Source organism: Acanthopagrus latus, chromosome 6 (genome assembly GCF_904848185.1).
Source record: "Acanthopagrus latus isolate v.2019 chromosome 6, fAcaLat1.1, whole genome shotgun sequence".
Lineage (NCBI taxonomy): Eukaryota > Metazoa > Chordata > Actinopteri > Spariformes > Sparidae > Acanthopagrus > Acanthopagrus latus.
Window position 1 is genome coordinate 33,048,852 of NC_051044.1, and position 15,264 is coordinate 33,064,115.

Consider the following 15,264-nt stretch of genomic DNA (forward strand, 5'->3'; position numbering starts at 1 on the left):
CCCATAAAGCTTTGACTGGTGATATCCATTTCACTAATTGTGAAACTACTAGCACCAATTGGCTTAACTTGTTAATTAGGTTAGTTAATTTTAATTTTACATTGTATATTCTTAATTAATTGACATGACTTGGTAGAAATGTGACATTAAACCTTAAAGAGTTGTATATTACTGATACACTGAGTACACTGCATTTATAAGCTCCTACATCACTGGACCCTAATTGCAATAAATGTCCTTGAAACAGTTTCCCAAAATGTCACTTAATGGAGCCTAAGTGCTATGACCTGCTTAGACCATAAAAATAAATCTTCTAGCTCTTTGCCCTGTCATTAACTGGTACATCATGCAGCTGTAGTCCATCTTTACCATGTTGTCCCAAGCGATGACCTGGCTTGAGAGCAGCTCATCAGTCATCCTCAGATTCATGAAGAAGACATAGCTTTGGTACTGCATGACAAAGCTCGTTGGTCTGGGTCTTGACTTTCACTGACAAACAAGGCCTCTATTGCAGGAAAGGTTGCCATGATTCTTTCAAGTGGCCATGAATTTCTTTGTGATGTTTTATTCATAATGAGCACCGCTCACCGAATAAACACCGACTTTCAAAGTGTTGCCTTTGAAAGTCTTCTTGAACTCATTCACTCCACTTGTTGTTTGGTTTGTTTCTCTTTGCTGTTAGTTCCTTGAGTACCTTTTCAGGAACTGCAGGAACCAGGCAACAGCATCGGTTAGCTTTGTCCAGGATGAGTGAGTGATCATCAACTGGTCATTTCTTTGCATTCTTGCATCTGAATAATGTATGCTTGAGCTACTCTTTTGACCTCTGGATTGTCAACGTCCAACATGCAGGATCTGGATTCTTGGGCCACTGGTCTAGTTTGCAGAACAAGAAGCCTGGTACTGAAAGCCAGCTTTCATTTTTTCAGAACACTTCAACGGTCTGTTCTCTTGAGATCTGATCAGCGGGATTGAGAGTGGTATTGATGTATCACCAGATTCTGAGATTCTGTTAGCAACAAAGGTCTTGAATCTTGTGTTTTCACTGTCCAGCTATTTTAGCACAGCAGTGCACTCTGAAAAGATTGAGTCATGAAGTTCCAGTTCAAGGTCTGTCTTTAAAAGCTTGTCCAATTTGATTGAAACTGTAGCTGCAGTCACTTCAACCCTTGCCTTTGCCACCATCGGGGTGGATTAAGTTTCACCAGTTGCAGTGTGTAGTAGTAGTTGACTTGCTCTTCCATGGTGATTTCACTTGTGTCTTTTACTGGCATAAAGCCTGCAGGATTTCTTCTGCCAGACAGTATTACTAGAGCTATAAAGCTCAAAGATAGAACTAACGAGGAAGAGCAGCCCTCTCCTAGTGTGTGGGCCTTCTTTGAAGTCGATCATAACATTGAAGTGGTCTGATTCAGCATACTATTGGATTGCCAAAGCTCTTTGTCATCCAAGTCCAGATCTTGAAATCACTGTGCTCTATTCTCTTCAGGAATTGAGTTGAGCAACTTTCTGCTGTTGTTTGACCATTTTGTCAGTCAAAATCCACCTTACACCAACATACTCCTCAACTTTGTGCAAAGCGTGATTGCTGTGTCTTCATCAATGGCTGACTTGAGACAGTCGTCTATACAAAAATCTTTCTTGACTGTTTTGGTTTCACCCGTACCAAATTCACACTCTAAGCTTGTTGTTCATTTCTGAAATGCAAAGGTTGCAATGCTTGGTGATGATGTTGCACCAAAGATGTGCACTAACATCTTGTGTTCAACGAGTAATTCCCTTCAGGCTGCCTTAGCAATCTGAGCAGGTCTGAGTCTTCATCGCTTACTCAGACCTGGTGGAACATGGCCTTAATGCTACCCATGACTGACATGGTTTCTTGTCGAAAAATCATGATGACCCCCACAAACAAGATTGTAAGTTTCGGATGTGTTGATTCAGCGAAGTTCCCTGATAGCTTGCTCCACCTTCAAAGAAAATGCATACTAATTTTGACTGAATTGACTAAGTCAATGGTGAAGCAGTTAACATGTTCTCCCCTCAGCTGGCTTGCATTCATCACTGTTGAGCTTCACTACATAGGTCTTCCTGAGCAGGTCATCCATGAATGCAATATATTTTGCATAAAATTAGGTTTCTCTGGTGAATCTTTTTTTATGTTCAACACTCATTGCTCTGCAGCTGCTCTGTTGTTTGGCATGTACAAGGAGTTGTCCTACACTGGAAAGCAAACCTTGTAATGAACATCAGCAAGTGTGATGGAATGAGACGCCATGTAATTAAAGTGGTTATCATCCTTGGACATTTCTATGTCTTCGTTCTGTCCAGCATCAGGTCCAGTTTAAACTGCAGTTACTGAAGCTGTTCTAGCTTAACTACTGAGATTTGATTTGCAGTGCCTTCAGACAGTTTGTTAATCTCCTTTGCATTTCTTTCACCTCTGATTGGTCTATTAACTGTCCAGCCTAACATTGTTCTCACATCGTCCACACTACTGACCACTTCAGGGTTTGACATAACCCATGGCCCGCTGGCCCGGGGCCAGTAAATGTACGTGTAGGGCATGTCATTTGCATGCCAATCGCTGATCACACTGATTACAGTGATTGGCCAGTCACTGCCAGTATGACAATCATGATTCGCTAGAATGCACATGGGAAAATTGAAATGCTTAGAGTGACGGTGGGAAAGTGATTAGGATAAATGTGCTAAGAGTCCGAGAAGAGAAAAAGGGGATTTCTCCCAAAGTGGAGGGATCAGTATACCTGGCTGAATCGCTGCGATGGCGTAATGAAATGTGAAGTATGTTGGTAGTTTCTGGCGAAGGCTGACCATGGTGAATCATTTTTTAAAGGCACTGGACACCCATGAGAAAAGCAAACATCATCTGCAATGTCTGCTCGCTAAGCGTGCGGTGGACAACCCTTCATCAGGCCCGCTTAACATCTGGGAAAAACGTGGAGACAGAGAAAGAAGACAGCAGATCCAGAAACGAATTAATGCCGCATATCACATTATCAAGTCGGAGCAACCCTTCGTGGCATTTGAAAAGACAGTCGCTCTTCTCAAGAAGAACAGGGTGGATGTGGGCTCCTAGTACATCTCCGATGTGGCGTGTCGAAGGTGAGTTTATTCTGTTATACTGATTGGACTGAGAGAGAGACAGACCCAAAGACGAACTCTCACAGACTCACACACAGACACAAACCTTTTTTTGTTCTCAATGCTCTGGAAACAATTACATGGGAACAATTTCAATAAATAAACAAGAAAAAATAATAATAACAAAATTTTTTTCGTGGCTGGGCCACTCAAATTACATACAGGGCCTCGAATCAAATCTACTGGACAATCGGGCCAGTAAGAAAAAAATGTTATGTTGGACACTGCACTTGTAGTGGCTCCATTGCCTTTGGAACATTTGCTACTATGAGCAATGGAACCTCAGCTTGTATTGTAGCAATTTTTACCTCCTTTAGGTGAGACCAAATGTTAACACACTCTTGACAGGCAATATTGTCTTTGGTTATGCAAATGCTTTTCTGTGCATATCCCTCTGCAAGACTGACAAACTGGATGCCATCCAGGGTACCAATTTTCCAGTTAAGTCACAATAGAGTTGTTGACGATAGTTCTCAACAAGATGCTTGTATTGCGTCCATTTACTTTAAGCTGGTTTATCAGCAACTCTGTAGCAAAAGTAGATATGCTACCTGGATCCAAAAGTGTTTGTGTTCCTTTGTGTGCCTTAACACACGCTGGTATGATGAAAGAACACAATATTCCTTACCAGACCCAGTGACACCACAGGTTTCCATTGTTTGAACAAGGGTACTTGATATAACCTTTAAAGTATCATAGTTCAAGTCTGTCTCCAGCCAGTACATTCTTTAAGTACTTGTTCTTGAGAAATGTGTCTTACTAAGATTGCCATCCACATAACTAGTGCATTGCCCGTAGGAAGCATGTATTCCTACAGAAAAGTAGGTGGTTAAGTAGCTTTTCCATGGACAGCCAAATGAGGCTGTGTTTAAAGGTGGGACTTAAGGAATGTAATTGGCTATTTTTGACTACTTTTGATTTTACCATTATATTTCACAGTAAAAACTATTTACATTGCCTTATTTGGTGTCATTATTTTCAGCACAACCTCACATGTGTGACTGTACAGTTATTTTTTCACTTTGACATACTATATTAACAATGGACTTAAAATCACAGAAAACATAAAATCTGAGTAGGAAAAAGTTAGATTTTTTACTGTGAAATCCACAGAACCATTTTATCACTTATAATGCAAGTATAAATTGTTTGCTAAATTTATGCATAGGTTTTTGAAATTTACAGAGTTATATGTAACTATTTACATTTAAATGCAGGCAGTGCCTCAGGCTCAGGCACTGCTTGCTCCACATTCAGCAGTCTCCTCATTGTTTTGACTCACAAAACCAAAAAATGACTCCACCACAGACTAACGCACCACACCAAATACTACATAACACACTATCTACACACTCCAAACACGCTATATGTAAATCTCTCAACTCTCAAAACTCACTGTTTATCTGTGTCTCTGTCACCGTCATTGCTGCTGTCACTCTTCTGCCTCTGTCCCTCCCACAATTTCCCCTGTTCCTCAGCAACCAAATCACGTGTTTTGCCATAATTTTTTGATTGGTTGGTGTAGTACCTTTTGCCACCAAGAGGAATGTGTTTTCTTGCTTGCAAACACTTCCTGCTTGTGGACACTTTTGTGACAAAAGCCCGTTTTTACCGTTTCTTCCTGCACCAAATGTGCAGCAAACGTGACAGCAATGCTTGCAAAAAAGCATGGCGGACATCATTTATCGTAAGTCTGGTTTTGGACGCGCCGATGCGCCCATTGACTCAGGAGGTGGGGCGTGGGGGTGGGCTAGCAGCTAGCTACAAACGAACATCCACAGATTCCAATTCCAGTTTGTTGTCCTCACGTATCCGAATCTCCTCAGACCCGAACAGACTTGGTCTGGACTTGTTTAGTCTCATTAATCCACAACAGTCAGTTTAGATGCACAGAACGGGACTGAACCGCTGGCAAAATCCCGGTACAGCTCGTGCTGCTGCGGGTATAAATCCGCTTGTTTCTCAAGGTGTGTTGTGGGGGTCTGCAGCGATTGGCTCTGGTGTGCACGTGTCTATGGTGTGCAGTGATTATGTAACCTAGGCTCTTCCTCTCTCTGTCAGTCAGTTTGAAATCTTTCGGGGTTAGGCTGGTTCTCGCGTGGTCCATCTGGGCCAATCATGGTGACGCTGTTCTGTGACGTCACAGGGTCACGTGGGGTGGCACGACCAACCACGTTCAAGTATAGAGCCTGGTGTTCAGTCTCGGTAAGAGTGGTGAGGAAGCTGCGGGAGAGACGAGCTACAGGTTGGATAAAACTATATTTTTCCACTGCTATCTCATTGTTATGATGGCCTACTGTTAAGCAATCTGCTTATAGGAGCCTCTTGCCTAGCCGAGATTTGCCATGCTGAAATCTGCAATGTGCAAGTGTCTAACTTGCACGGAGACTGGTGAGTTCAGTTGTTTGTAGCATTAGCCTAGCCAACACCATTCATTTCAATAGACGTGGTTAGCACTTGGTTGCTAAACATGCCTGGTTTCTCCAAAAATTAAAGCTGATGGTTCTGCAATGAATGAATTGTGCAAAAGCACATTGCTGCAATGGAAATGAATGTATTTTGAATCTTGGCACAACGTAATGGATGTATTTATTTAAGCTTTTGAATCATGACATTTGGATTTGTATTGATGATATTGAATCATGACTGCTAAATGATATTGTAAATGTTGTTTATGATTAACAAAAGATGTTATTTATTTTTATATTGCTGAATCTTGAATATTTGAAGAAAAGTACTTTAGTGCTAGTTATAGTGCTTTGGTTGAATTATGTGCACACTGGATTAGTATATATGGATGTATAGTGTGACTTATGGAACTATGGTCCTGTTCTCCAGGCCAGGTTCTGGATTGATGGCAAGCTAAGGAGCAGGCCTATAGCCTACAGCTGGACAAGACCGCAACTGATTACCCTCCCCCTTCTGCCAGGCCAGTAGGGGGCTCCCTGTAGCCCACAATGAACTTTCACCTCACTCGCTGCCCCTTGCCCTCCACACACACACACATTCTGCCCCACACACTCTCTCACCCATGCATCCCCCTGGACTCAATTTTAACCCAGACACGGGTTCTTCATGAACTGTGGGTGGGCAGCCGGGTTGTGAACTGTGTTCAGTGAGCAGACCATTTGGGTTTTTTTGTCATGTCTGAATTGTCATTGACTCCATATGATTGAACAGGTAGCTACAAGAGTCATTTGGACTGGCCATCTGAAATTAGTATTCACAAATTTTCCACAGTACACATTTAGCACTTTACCTGTTGTTGTTTGGTTTATTGTGGGTGTCAATACATTTTCCTAAAAGCAAACCTCAGTCTCTCGTTTACTCCCTCCCAGCTTATAGCCTGGTCTTCTGGTGGTGGGTTTGATGCTGCATTGTTGTTATTAGTCCTAGCCTCAAGCTAACTTGTTGTGGGTGCTACAATTAGTTCTAGTGTGCATGTGGCTATGGTGGCTATGGTTGACAATGCTAACGGAATTTGTAAAACATTTCTGAAATCATTTATTAACGGTATCATTGTAGTCCAAACAAATCCGACATTTGCACTAAACTGTCCCCTGTTTTTTGTTGTACTGTTGTCGTTATGTGCAGTGTCCTTGAGTGTTAAGGGGAGCTTGAATGGAGACCCAAGTGCAGGACACAGCAGGTTTGGAGCAGTTAATGTGTTTATTGTAAGGTTAGGACCAAAGGCAGGCAGATGAGGCTGGTTAACGTGGGGTCGGTGTTGCAGCACGGTAGGCAGGGAATGGCAGGTTGGCAGGTGGGCTGATGGGAGGGTTACAATCCTGACGCACAAGGAAACAACAATTTAGCACAAGAAACGCACAAGGAGGTTAAACAAAAATCTGGCAGTGCGTGGTTGGAAAGCCAGGGTAGAAGTGCTGTAGGTTGATGAGCTGATGAGAGGCAGGATGTGTAGACTGGGTGGAGTAAAGTACTAGTTACAGGGAGCTCAGCTTATTATTATTATTATTATTATTATTAAAACACAAACCTTTGCTTCTCAGGAAGTTGATCTTTTCTTTGTGTGGCTGGACTTTTCATGTTGCTACTTTGTCTGCTGAGATGGGAGGACACGGGGGGACTGGTGTGTGCTCCAGAAAGGGAGAAAGTGAGTCTCGCTGTATGAGGGGCCGTACAAGACATAATTCATTCTGGCCTGCTCACACACACACATTCTCCTTTCACATATATATATTTTCTCTCATACACACATACATTCTCCTTTCACATACTTATATTTTCACTCTTGCGTACACATATATTCTCCTTTCACACATATACATTCTCCACTTACACATACATTCTCCTTTCACACACATATATTTTCCTTTCACACACACATTGTCCTTTCACGCACATACATTTTCCTTTCACATACATATATTTTCACTCTCATGCACATACATTCTCCTTTCACACATATACATTCTCTTTTCACACACATATATTTTAATAAGAAATATATGTGTGAAATATATTTTATAAGAAAATATAAGAATGTAAAATAAGAATGTGTGTTAATTAATGTTTACATCAGGCTGAGTTCAACAAATCAGTTTATGCTACTGTGATTTAAGTAGTTAAATACAGTAATCATCATAGTGTAGTGGCAGGAAAGACCATTTACCAAATAACGTGTTACTTAAACATTTTTCAATGTGCTGTGCTCTAAAAATAAACTAACAAACTAGTGTAGAGTCCTGTATAAGTAATGTTAAGCTGAAATTTTCCCCTTAAATTTAGGTTCTCAGGAAAATCGCATCTTATCAGGTAATTGTTAATTGATCGATAAGGTCCATCAACTAACGATTAATGAATTAATCAATAATTTGCATCCCTAGTCTGTTGGTCTTAGTTAAGTGCCACCTTGAAAAAAAAAGAAACAATGTTTTGTTGTTTAAGCTTATTCAGTCATTATTCAATGGTATACTAAAACCCATATGAAAAAAATTGCTTCTCACTGTCATGCGATTAAAAATGCGATTAATTTTGATTAATTCATTACAAAGCCTCTAATTAATTAGATTGATTTTTTTAATTGAGTCCAGGCCCTAGTATGAACATTTCATACCATGGTAATAGTGACCAAAATGATCACAGTTATTGGTATGCACTGGGATTTTTAAAACGTCCTCAAAATATTGAAAAAACACTGATAAACTGAAGTAATTTCACCAAGATGAATATTTAAATATAGATTTATTATATATTAAAATAGTATCACAGGCAAAACCTTATCAAAACAGCAGGCTTTCTGTCTGTCATCGTGTCATCTGCCACCAGTAGATACTACTCCAGTCAACGGAGCTGGAATGAACGCAGCAAGAGTCGCCAAAGTTGTGATAAACATCGTATTCGCACATTCAAATGAGCTGCTGACTTCAACTAAACTGTCCCTCGGCAATTGTATACTAGCCAAAATATGTCCCAAAGGAAGCAACTGTCCTCCCTCCATCATGACTTCATGACTTCAATACAAAACAAACCACAAACACACATATATGTATGTGCAAGGAGAATGTATGTGTGCGAGAGTGAAAATACATGTGTGTGCAAGGAGAATTTAGGTGTGTGCGAGAGTGAAAATATATCAGAGGAGGCTCGTCCATTTTTTTTTTTTTAAGAAAGAGTAACTGGTTGAAATAAATCATTACCAAATCTCAGTATAATTTATGAAATATTACATATATATTATATCATAAAAGAAAAAATTCTTCTTTGGAAGAAAATCCACTCAAAACGGTTCAACAGCTTGAGCTGCAGACGGAGGAGACAGAGGAGACAGAGCAGTCTGTGAGAGGAGCAGAGAGCAGGAAGGTGGAGGGCTAGAGGAGGATGGAGGGCTTCTGTCCTCCGTGGGAGGGATCTCCTTCCATTCACTCAATGCATTTAGGATTTTTTCATGCTGATCTATGACACGTAAAATGACACACTAAGGGAGGATGTCCTGCCTTACCAATCAGCAACCAGAATACAAGATTGACAGCAGGTAGGTCCAATAACAGTTCCCAAATTTCATTCTCACATTGATACAACCGTAAACAAAAAACACTTCTATGTATTTTACAGCTTTCACTGCCAGCCATGCTTGGACAAGAAATATGGAGTTTTCAGTGATATTGGAATCGGTTTCAAAGGAAATATAAGCACATTTCTGAAAGAAAAAAAACTGTTCGGAGAAATCAGAGAGAAGCAGTCAGAAAGATAATTCATAGTTTTCGTTTCGCTTGTCCTGCTGGAGGACATGACGTTAGCGGCACGACACAGAGCAGCAGCACAGTTGTTTGGGCGACTGTGATGAGTGATGAGTGTGAGGTCCTGAGCTGTCAGGAGAGATGTACACTGACTGCAGCAGTATCACAGTGGGTAGAGCAGTTGTCTGCCACACAGGTGACTGGGGATTGAATCTCAGAAGGGGTATAAATTGATTTTTTTTTTTTTTTTTGTCTTGTATATTAGCCTACCGTACATCTCATGGTCCTGACGTCCTGATATCAACAGCCTTTTGCCATTTAATAAAATGTTTTTTAAAGAAGTCTTGTAAGTCATTGTTTTATTGCATAATCTTCATTGAATATAAGAAACTAGGGATAAGTAGTTGACTTGTATAAAATAACATGACACCAATTTTTTCAGTCACCAGCCACCACTGAAATATATGTATGTGTAAGGAGAATGTATGTGTGCGCGAGAGTGAAAATATAAGTATGTGAAAGGAGAATGTATGTGTGTTAAAGGAGAATATATGTATGTGAGAGGAGAATGTGTGTGTGAGAGGGCCAGAATGAATTATGTCTTGTATGGCCCCTCATATTGCTGTGTTAAGACACCTTGTGGCATCCTGGGTGTGCGTCATAAGATTCAATTCAAGTCAGTCTGTTCTTAGGAGGTCCCAGTGTCGGAGAGGTGTCTTGCCTTCGTGTGGCAGGTTGTGGGGACAGATTGTCTGCTGAAGATGATGTGTAGCATGAGTCCCCAAGGTGGGGAGGGGAAGTCTGACTGCGATCTGCTGTATAGTAGCTAGTGAGCCACTGCCTTGGTTAAAGTTATTTTTGTTGTATTATTTATTTTGTATTATTCCCGTGTGTTCAGTACCAGCCGGTAACTGAAAATGGGAACCAACCTGTCTCGTTTTGCTGTGAGTTGTCTTCTGTTGAATAAATGAATTATATTTCCAATTCTATGCTGTCTGTCTATATCTGCCTTAAAGGGCATTGGACCCAGTGGTTTGTGGCAACGGGGTGCTACATTAAGTCCTTACAGGACTTAAAACTAATTTACTTTGCAACAATCCACCACTACCCAGATTAACACAACCAGAGCCAGGGAGAGTGTCTGCTATGTTGGCAGCTGTTGTGTTTAATAATGATCTATTTCTTTGTGTGGAAGCACTCCCCTATGCACTGTTCTCCTATTGGTTGTTCACCATACACATGAACACGTGTGTGCAAAACCGAAAGTAAACAAGTGATGTTTCCATGTTTGAACTCAGAGTAAGCTTGGTTATTTCATTAATATGTTGTTGCACAGACAAACCCACCAAGCAAACAGAGCTTAAAAGTGCATGGAAAAAGAAGTCAACCGGAGGGAAGGACAGTGAAAACAAGCAACAGCACTAGAGGAGTAGCAAGGCTAATGAAGGATGCATGAGTGCATGGCTCACAGTAAACTACACATAAGCGATAAACGGTAAACATCAGACTGAAGATGGCTTTCGTCAGAAAAGTAGACAAGTTTGACAGTGCTAACGAAGACTGGGAAGCATACACTGAGAGAGTGGAATTGTATTGTGGTGCCAATGATGTGGAGCAAGAGAAGAAGTCTCCGTTCTCCTCAGTCTAATGGGAGCTAAAACGTACAATCTCCTACGCAACCTAGTCAGCCCAGCCAAACAGTCCAGCATGAAATTCGACAAGATTCAGAAGACTTTGCAAAACCATCTAAAGCCCAAACCCCTAGTGATAGCGGAGAGATTTAAATTAAGACATCAAATGAAGCATGAAAGCATTTCTGACTACATTACTGAACTGTGCAAACTTTCAGAAAATTTTGATTTCAAAGACAGACTTTCTGATGCATTAAGGGACAGACTGGTATGTGGCATGCACTGCTCGAGCACACAGAAGAGGGTACTATCAGAAAAGGACTTGGACTTGGAAAAAGCACTGGCTATTGCAATCTCAATTGAAATAGCAGCTAAGGATGCATCAGAATTACAAAAGAAAAGCACTGAAAATGAAATGCATAAAATGTCCATAAATAACTCTACAGACAATGGAAAATCCTCTCATGATGCAAATGACTGTTGGTTCAAGGAAAAGACCTGCAGAAATTGCCACAAACAAGCCCACATAGAAAGAGTGCCAAACAGAAAAACCTGACGAAACCAGAAGTTTCAGGCATAGAGCCAAACATATGCACAGAGTGAATGAATATGAAAAATCAGATAATGCAGATACTGATGAAGATGACCTGTCATGCTTAGAACTGCACAGCATCACAGAAGCAGATAGAAAGATAATATGGATAACAACAGAAGTGTCTGGAGTAAAGTTGAAAATGGAGCTGGACACAGTTTCAGCTTTGTCCATAATCAAAAGACTGTTTTCCAATGTAGTTTCTGGGCTGTCTTCATCAAAGGTGTCGGCTTGTAGTATTTTGATAAAAGAATTCTGTGGAGGCAAGGTGGATTGAATGATAGAGCAATCTTTATTGAAACAGATCTCAAGCTGAAACACATAAGAGCAAAGACTGAATTGGATGACAATGCAACACCGAGATTTCACAAGGCATGTCCAGTGCCATATGCACTGCGTCCGAAATTTGATGCAGAACTTCAAAACCTGGATGCATCTAACATTCTCTCCAAGGTTGATTGGAGTGACTGGGCCACACCCATTGTTACAGTGATTAAAAAAGGGAAAAGTGGAGGTGTTCACATGTGTGGCGATTTCAAAGTGAGCATAAATCCAGTGCTGTGTACCGTACCATATCTCCTGCCACAAATCGAAGACATCTTCTCATCACTAGCTGGAGGGGAGAAGTTTTCGAAGGCCTGTCTTCAGGTGGAAGGTGAAAGGTGGAAGTGGAGGAGTCAGGAAGTTTCCAAGCATCAATACCCATAAGGGACTGTACCAGTATAAAAGGCTTGTATTTGGCATTGCATCAGCTCCTGCCATCTGGCAAAGAACAATGGAGCAAGTACTTAAGGATATACCAAGTACGCAGTGTTATCTTGATGATATCTTAGTCACAGGAAAGAATGATGAAGATCATCTCCAAAACCTTAGCACCAAAGACTCAGTGACTATGGCCTACGGGCGAAGAGAGAAACATGCAAGTTTTTCAAGAGTGAGGTATCATATTGCGGCCACGTCATTGACAGATTTGGTTTACATAAACCACAAGACAAAGTGGAAGTGGAACTTGTGGTATTACCACAAGTTCCTACCAAACCTTGCGTCAGTATTGCATCCACTGAACACACTGCTACAGATGGGAACCAAATGGGAGTGATCAGAAAACTGTGAAAAAACTTACAAGGACACAAAAAAACTAATAAACTTGTAGGTCACAGTATATTTCAAGCTCCAAAAGCTGTCTTCTACATTTCCCATAATACATATTAACAGACTTCATTTAGGCCTTGCCTGTCTGTAAATTCCTACATTTCAAACTCCACATGCCTGTTTATTAATGGCGGTTTTCCACTGAACATCTGTCATCTCAAAGCGCAAATTGAGATTACCTATGTGAAATCACTGAAGTATTCCAATCCTTTACTTTTACTCACAAAAGCACATTTCTTCCTTTGTTATCACTTAATGTTGGCAGTAGACAGAAATCATCAACTATATTTCAGTCTGCATGTATCAACATTCCTGGAAATACTGGGCTGTGCACAATCACACATACAATAGTTGTGCTCTTCATTTGTGGTGGTTGCCCTGCTGGGTGGTAAAGTAATAGTAGTTTTTGCTGAGTTTGCTTATGTTGGACACATTTCCATGCGTGGAACTTCTTAAAGGGAAAGTTTACCCAAAAATGGGAATTCTGTCATTATCTCCCTACCCCAGCATTGATGGAAAGACAGGTGAAGTTTTGTATCCACAAAATGTTTCTGAGCTTCACAACAAAACAGCACTGCAGCCTTCTCCTATACAATTGAAGTAGCTGGAGGTTCTTGGAGTGAGTCGATAATAAAATTTTCCCAATTCATTTTCCTTTTTTGGATGAACTTATTCTTTTTGTTTAAGATGTATTCTGAGCTGCTGCCACAGAGTTGATGAAAAGATAATCAGTATGCTGCAGTACTGACACAGCATGAAATAAATACTTATATTCTGATGTTAAAGTAATTCTTCCTCAATTACAACTCAGTTAATTTACATGGCTGCCCCACAAAACATTTGTAGTGTTTTCAACAAAATGTTTATGGGCAGGCTTTCAGAAGGATTAATCCCAAAATGATTTGTATTAAACCATATGAATGACGTGATGTATGCAACCCTGAAACATCAGGAGGCTCACTATTCGCCAATTTAGTGAGGACATTTTTGAGTTTACATGACTTTGGTCTTTATTGTCAGTATTGTCATTGTAGTCAGTACTTGAGAATCGATTTACACTACACTGCTAAAAATATTTTGGCTTTAAATTACTTTTTGCTATGTACTCTCATATGTTTAAACTTGGCAGAGTCAGTCATATGGGCTGTGATTAGCATCTGACAAGAAAGATCTTTTTCTGCCTAAACACACTAGATAAACAAAAACTTTTTCACTTTGTTTATATTTGGCGGATCCTGCCACCTTCCTAACTTTAATCAGTGTTCTGGGGCCCTTATTTTTCTGCTTGTTTTCAGTCACTTAAAAAACACATTACTTTTGTAAATATTTTGAGTTTGAATTTTGTCTGAAAAATTACACACAGTAGTGCCCCTTTAAGCTATCTGTTACTGGCAAACAAGAAACATGTAGCTAATGGTAGAATAACATTAGACAGATTCTGGCAAAAAATATGACATGGTAGAGAACAGTGTGTCCTGAAAAGTTATAATGGACCTTTTTTTTTATCTTTAATTTTGTACCACCATGAAACTAAGTTGCTTTTGTAACCACATCCAATCGGATAGCAGCTGCTATTCATGCTAGAGTCTGCTAATGCTAACATTACAGACTTATCATAACCTTTTCAAGTGGACAGAGGGATGTAAACTTATTCCTACTGTAGATGGAATGAAATAGCATATCACGGTGCTGATATGGGTTTGTAGAGTGAGTTTTTATGTGAGATATTCCCAATTGTATTAAAACCATACATTTCCCATGGAATGTTAAAGGTCAATATTATCATATTAGGTCTACAGGAAATAAGATCAACCTATCACGTTGGCTTTGTGACCAAAGTGATTCCAAAATGATTCTGACCACAGACCTCTACGTTTTTACCCTCATCACCACAACCTGCCTGCCAACGCCATGCAGTGTGTGGACGGCGTCACACCCGTGACCGACCGAGAACAGCTGGGGGGGGCGAGAGAGAGAGACAGAGAGAGACAGAGAGAGAGAGAGCTGCACCGCATTGGCAGGAAACACGGAGTCAGAGCTCCGGTAACACCGATCGCACGGAGGAGGAGGTGGATTGTTTTTCTGATGCCGCTGCGGAGCTGACGGTGCCCGGTGCAGCAGCAGGGAGAGGAGCGGCGCAGCGGAGCAGGTAAGCGGACACTTTTTACTTTCTACTGTGGTGCTCTGTAGTCGGAGCTCCCATAGCCTTGACGCATCGGGTGATGTCCCGGTTCTATCGAGGCTGGACCGGGGTGATGATGATGATAACCGAGGCTGTGAAAATGTCAGCAGTAAGGACTGCTGCTGCTCTGGTGCCGTGCAGGAGGCTCGGGACAGCATGGCCCCGTCTCACTGCAGTATTTTCCGGGAACCTGGGGCACACGGGCCCCCGCCTCTCTCTGCGCATCTTCTGGATGATGCTGCGGTTTCGTGGGATTTTTGCTGCTCTGCGCAAATCGCACATAAAGGTACGAAAGTCCGGGGAAATTACCGGGCCCCGGCCGCGACGCCTGCATCTGCAGAGGCT

General features: G+C 41.1%; 1 protein-coding gene and 1 long non-coding RNA gene across 3 annotated transcripts in view; both read left to right on the top strand.

Moving 5' to 3' along the window:
* Positions 1–5,356: 5,356 nt before the first annotated feature.
* On the top strand, positions 5,357–6,415 carry LOC119021659. The gene is made up of 3 exons (XR_005075713.1): positions 5,357–5,407; positions 5,481–5,553; positions 6,001–6,415. It is a non-coding gene; the product is annotated as an uncharacterized LOC119021659 (long non-coding RNA).
* Positions 6,416–14,695: 8,280 nt separating this feature from the next.
* Positions 14,696–15,264, top strand: part of nfasca (neurofascin homolog (chicken) a) — a 148,446-nt gene continuing 147,877 nt past the window's right edge. For both annotated transcript variants that reach the window (XM_037100917.1, XM_037100918.1), the window contains exon 1: positions 14,696–14,886. The gene's annotated coding sequence lies outside the window, so the exon portion shown is untranslated. The remainder of the gene's footprint in view (positions 14,887–15,264) is intronic.